Genomic DNA, 6,676 nt, shown 5'->3' with positions numbered 1-6,676 from the left:
TACAAATCCCAGTAATAAATAAAATAAATAAAAAAAATTTAATTGTTTTAATTGTTATATTTTAATTGTTAGGAGGTTTCATTGTTGTTTTCGAATTATTTTTATGTATTTAATTAATTTATATCCCGCCCTACCCAGTGGTGGGATCCAAAATTTTTAGAAGAAGAAGAAGAGTTTGGATTTATATCCCCCCTTTCTCTCCTGTAGGAGACTCAAAGGGGCTGACAATCTCCTTGCCCTTCACCCCCTCACAACAAACACCCTGTGAGGTAGGTGGGGCTGAGAGAGCTCCGAGAAGCTGTGACTAGCCCAAGGTCACCCAGCTGGCGTCTGTGGGAGTGTACAGGCTAATCTGAATTCCCCAGATAAGCCTCCACAGCTCAGGTGGCAGAGCTGGGAATCAAACCCCGTTCCTCCAGATTAGATACACGAGCTCTTAACCACCTACGCCACTGCTGCTCCTAGTAACAGGTTCCCATGGTGGTGGGATTCAAACTGTGGTGTAGTGCCAATGGGGCTGGGCGGGGCACGAGGGGGCCTGGCCGGGCATTCCGGGGGTGGGGCATTCCTGGCCGGGGCTGTGGCAAGGACGCAGTCGCTGAGCGGGTCCTTGGGTGGGAAACAAATGCACGCAGGCGCAGGCTGCCACGCACGCCGGTGCCCCTCCTGCTAGACTGCTTCAAGTTCTGCGCGCTACTGCTGAGAGGAGGGGCGTAAGTGAGGCAAAAATCACGCGGCAAAATCACCCATTAGTAACCCCCTCTCGGCACATACAAATCATTAGTCACCTACTCTCGGGAACCTGTGAGAACCTGCTGGATCCCACCTCTGGCCCTACCCCCGCCCCTAGAGACATGGGTATGAGACAGAGTTTAGGTTTTTTAAAAAATAAATGAACAAACAAGCAAATAAATAAGTATAGTTCTGCTCCCCTTATAGCAGCAAAACAATCTCAAGCTGTTCCTTACACGGTAGCTCCATCTCCTTCGTAAAACGCCTTGCCTGGACGAGTCGGCTTGGCAGGTTCTGCAGAGCTATAGAAGGGTTGGGAGCCGTCCTGACCTCCGGAGACAGCCTGTTCCACAAAGCTGAGGTTGGGAGGGGGGAAGCGGAGTGGAGCAGCCGAGAACACACCGGGTACAGGCAGATGCCAACCGAGTCTGCCCATTTGCAGGGCGGCACCTTCAAAAGGATTTGCGCTCATGACCGAGGCTGTCAGCCAAAGGACACCTGGCAAAGCAGTCTGGAACAGGGGCGGATCCGAGGTCATGAAGAGCTTTGTAAGGTATGACCCATCCATTTCAGCAAAAGTTCACTCTGGGGCAAGGAGTTTACTGGGACAGCTCAGTTTACTGTCAACACTGGCATTCTTAGTGATTCCATACCAGGCTGGGGATTCCAATAGAAGGAGGAGGAGGAGGAGGAGGAGGAGGAGAAGGAGGAGTTTGGATTTATATCCCCCCTTTCTCTCTTGCAGGAGACTCAAAGGGGCTTACAATCTCCTTGCCCTTTCCCCCTCACAACAAACACCCTGTGAGGTAGGTGGGGCTGAGAGAGCTCTGAAAAGCTGTGACTAGCCCAAGGTCACCCAGCTGGCGTGTGTGGGAGTGCACAGGCTAATCTGAATTCCCCAGATAAGCCTCCACAGCTCAGGCGGCAGAGCTGGGAATCCAACCTGATTCCTCCAGATTAGATACACGAGCTCTTAACCTCCGACGCCACTGCTGCTCCTCAATAGGCCAGGGGTCTGCAACCTGGGGCTCTCCAGATGTTCATGGATAGCACTTATCATCCCCACATCAGCCCCTGCCGGCCCAGGGTGGCCATGCTGGCATTTGGGAGCTGTCAAGATCTGTAGATCCACGAGGTTGCAGACAAACCTGACCTATACTGACTGATATGCAATCGGAGAGAAAGAAGAATCTGATCTTATGTTTCAATGTGTCCTGCCCAATCACGTGAATTCGCAACTAAACATAATCTGCATAAACCTAATTATGATTTTGCCCCCACCCCCACCCTTTACAAGTCAGTAAGACAAAATCGTACAGTCATAGAACTGGAAGAAACCCCAAGGGCCATCGAGTCCAACCCCCTGCAGAAATGGAGAGTTCAGAGAGAACTACAGCTGATCCAAGGCCATGAAGTAGGCTTCATGTGCAGGAGTGGTGAACTGAACCCAGTTCTCCAGATTCGAGTCTTAACCACATCACCCCATGGGCTCTCAGGATGGCGACGCTCGGCTTGGGACCTCCCAATACCCTGTGACTGGACCCAGAATCGAAGACAGCCACTGAAGGCCTGGCTGTGCTCACCCTTACAGCTGCCATTTTGTGGTTCTCATTGTCCTCAAGAGTTCCAAAAGTGTCCAGAAGAAGAAGAGTTTGCATTTATACCCCGCCTTTCTCTCCTGTAAGGAGACTCAAGGTGGCTTACAAGCTCCTTTCCCTTCCTCTCCCCACAACAGACCCCTTGTGAGGCAGGTGGGGCTGAGAGAGTTCAGAGAGAACTGGTCCAAGGTCACCCAGCAGGAATGTAGGCGTGCGGAAACAAACCCAGTTCCCCAGATAAGCCTCCGCCACTCAAGTGGAGGAGTGGGGAATCAAACCCGGTTCTCCAGATTAGAATCCACTTGCTCTTAACCACAACATAAGAACATAAGAACAAGCCAGCTGGATCAGACCAGAGTCCATCTAGTCCAGCTCTCTGCTACTCGCAGTGGCCCACCAGGTGCCTTTGGGAGCTCACAGGCAGGATGTGAAAGCAAAGTTGGCCCTTCTCGGCTGTTGCTCCGAGCACCTGGACTGTTAAGGCATTTGCAATCTCAGATCATGGACGTAGGTAAGGGGGGGGGGGGTTCTCGGGTTTGAACCCCCCCCATTCATGTCCGAAGCTCCGCCCCTCCGTTTGTGGGTTTTTAAAACATTTTAGTGCTTTCGGTTTTCGGCTTTGGCCTGCAGGGGGCGCATTGTTTGGGTTAGCAGCACAAAACCTCCAGGGATTGTTTGAGGGACTCTCCTGATGATACCACCCGGGCCCGGCGAGGCTTGGCTCAGGGGGTCCAAAGCCATGGACTCCCAAAGGGGGTGCCCCCATCCTCCATTGTTTCCAATGGGAGCTAATAGAAGATGGGGGCTACAATCCTTGAGGGTCCATAACCCTGGACCCCCTGAACCAAACCTCACCAAACCCGGGATGTATTATCAGGAGAATCTCTTATTGATACCACCCACACTGACTCTCAAAAATTAAGCACCCAGTTCTGTGTTCTGACAACCCTTATTAGCTTCCTATCGCCCGGTTTGCCAATTCATGGCCGGCTGAACCCCTGAAGCTATAAGCCAAAGGAAAAAATTAGAACGAGGCAAAACCGTCTCTCATTTGCCCCATACAGGGAGTAACAAAACAACAGCTTTATGTGCAAAGTCCGGCTTGATTTGGTCTTATACGGTTTTGTGAAACTCCATTCAGGCAACAAGTAATTATTCTAATGAAGAATTCACGAGTTTGCTCTCATCAACTGCACGAAAGGGGCAGCTCCACAGGCTAAAATCCTTTATACAGGAGAAATGGCTTTAGATTCTGAACATCCTCCCCTCCAGAGAAACCGACTTCCCCCTTGCTCGACTGCAAAGGCCAAAGGTCTATGCTCCTACCAACAAGACAAGGGCAGATAAAGAACCCAAGATAGAACTGGGGCTCTGAACAAGGCCAGCAAAACAAAGAAAACCCAAGAATATCTATATATATAAAAATGTAACCGTGACTTTGTTAGCCACGCCCTAACGCCGAAACGCCTGGACCAAATGACCCCAAACTTGCACACGCCGCCACTCATTTCTGCGAGCGTGTTTTCCACTACGTCCAACCTCGACACCTCGAAGCCGGGGCCCAAAGCAAGGCACCCGGCACCGCAGAAACCACCACCGCAGGGTGGAAGGAGGGACCCACCCCCCATCGAGAACAGCGAAGGTAGGCTGAGCCACAGCGAAGCGTGGCCGGGTATGCTAGTTTGAACATAAGAACGAGCCTGCTGGATCAGACCAGAGTCCATCTAGTCCAGCACTCTGCTACTCGCAGTGGCCCACCAGGTGTCTTTGGGAGCTCACGTGCAGGATGGGAAAGCAATGGCCTTCTGCTGCTGCTGCTGCTCCCGAGCACCTGGTCTGCTAAGGCATTTGCAATCTCAGATCAGGGAGCCATAGATTGACTTCATAAATCTGTCCAAGACCTTTTAAGAAAGCCTATCCAGGTTAGTAGCCATCACCACCTCCTGTGGCAGCATATTCCAAACACCAATCAGCGGCGTTGCGTGAAGAAATGTTTCCTTTTTTAATTCACTTATTGCAGAAAAATATCAATGGATGTGAAGAACTTTGCACGCGAGTAGTGGTAACCAGCTAACCACATCCCCGTGATTTCACCTGCTGTATTGGAATTGATTCCAAGTACACACATTTTGTCCATGACGGGGATGACCCAAGCAAGCTGGAGCCCGTTTCGCTCGTAAGCTAAACAAGGTGAGACTCAGTTAGTATTCGGATGGGAGACCATCTGGGTTGCTACGCTGAGGCAAATAATGGCAAACCACCTCCACTCCTCTCTTGCCTTGAAACCCCTAAGACAGTGGTGGCGAACCTTTGGCACTCCAGATGTTATGGACTACAATTCCCATCAGCCCCTGCCAGCATGGCCAATTGGCAGGGGCTGATGGGAATTGTAGTCCATAACATCTGGAGTGCCAAAGGTTCGCCACCACGGCCCTAAGAGGTTGCCATAAGTCAGCTGCAAAGTCAAGGGACTTTCCACTATCACCACAGGAACACGCTTGACTCTGACTCCCAAATTTTAAAAGGAAGTTTAAAAAGAAGAGGAGTTTGGCTTTATACCCCATCTTTCTCTCCTGTAAGGAGACTGAAGGTGGCTTACAAGCTCCTTTCCCTTCCACTCCGCACAACATTGAGAGGTAGGTGGGGCTGAGAGAGTTCTGAGAGAACTGTGACGAGTCCAAGATCACCCAGCACGAATGCGTAGGAATGTGAAAACACATCTGGTTCACCAGATAAGCCTCCGCCACTCAGGGGGAGGAGTGGGGAATCAAACCCGGTTTTCCAGATTAGAATCCATCTGCTGTTAACCACTACAAAGTGATTATTTTTTTGTAAATCTGTGCCACACAAAATCCCAGGATAACATGGAAAATCTGCATACAGAGTAAGCTATTGGTCACCTTTGGATCAAAGAAGCAGCCATCTGTAGAAGCGGCTGCCTACTGAGTCCTGCAAGTTCGGTATTGTCTGCTCAGATTGGAAAGGGCTCTCCATAAGAATAAGCATAAGCATTTTATTGTAATTGTGCACGCACAACGAAATTAACAGCAGCATTCCTCGATGCACACAAGGTCTCAGGCTGAGGTTTTTCACATCACCAGCTGACAGATTCTTTAACTGGAGACACCAGAGGGTCGGACTCAGGACATTTTACATGCCGAGCAGATACTGTCTCTGAGCCCCGGCCGCGGCCCGTACTTGCACATAGCAAGTCCGTCTCCTACAAGAATAACAGGGAAGGCAGCCAACGGTGAAACGCAAAAGGAGCCATCCTTAATATCCAGCTAACAGCTACAACCAAACATGATCCAGGAGTTCTGGTCCTGTCATGCCCCCAGAGACACACTATTTTCCTTATTTAAGCCTCAGTTGTACCCTTAGTTAGAATGGGTTTAGTTACCTTTTTATACAGTATTATGCGGGAGGGAACCTTAGTTAGACCCCGTCCCTTTAAGAAGCCCTCTATAGCAGCGATGGCGAACCTATGGCACGGGTGCCAGAGGTGGCACTCAGAGACCTCTCTGGGGCACGCACAAACAGAGTTCATCATGTGGGGGTGGAAAATCACTCCCCCCCCCCCCACACACACACACACATCTTGGCTGGCCTGGGCTGCTGGGCTCAATTATTAGCATTAAACTTAAGACCTAGTTTTGGGGAAGCAGTGTAGGTAATCCTGTTAAGTGGTGTTAAACCCCACTGATTTTCATGCAAAGAACTAAAGCGCGATCCTTTACCTGGGAATAAGCTCAGTTGCTGGCAATGTGGCTTGCTTCTGAGTAAACCCTCCTAGGGTTGTGATTCACCCGTTCGAAGAGCTGCATGGTTGCTTCAAAGCAAAGCCAACTACCACCAAGCTTACTCCCGAGTAACGCACGCCTCAGAGCCAACCATTTTTTCTTAACTAAAACCTCAGTATTCAGGTTAAATTGCTGTGTTGGCATTTTGCGATACATAAGTGGGTTTGGGGTTGCAGTTTGGGCACTCGGTCTCAAAAAGGTTCGCCACCGCTGCTCTATAGGCAAGAGCCCTATAGCATTTTTATTAGTTAGCAGTTCCTGTTTTACAGTCTGTTTAGTTCAGGTGTCTGGGGAAGGCTGGAGACAGAAATATCTCAGAAGTTTAAGGTGTTAAAGATCCATGGTATTTGAGCAATCAAGTTTCAACGGAATGGCAAGAAAACAGAGTCCAAATAGTGGACCCCGGGAGATCTCAGAAGCGGCAAAGCAGTGCAGACCTCCTTAGAAGCAGTTAAGGAAAAGTTGGCGTCTGCAAGTTCTTCAAACCATCTCCAATCGTTTCCAGCATCGCAAGTATCCATTATTAATTAGACTTTGTGAGTCAGA

This window comes from Sphaerodactylus townsendi, linkage group LG05 (assembly GCF_021028975.2).
Source record: "Sphaerodactylus townsendi isolate TG3544 linkage group LG05, MPM_Stown_v2.3, whole genome shotgun sequence".
Classification (NCBI taxonomy): Eukaryota; Metazoa; Chordata; class Lepidosauria; order Squamata; family Sphaerodactylidae; genus Sphaerodactylus; species Sphaerodactylus townsendi.
This window is presented reverse-complemented; position numbering follows the sequence as displayed.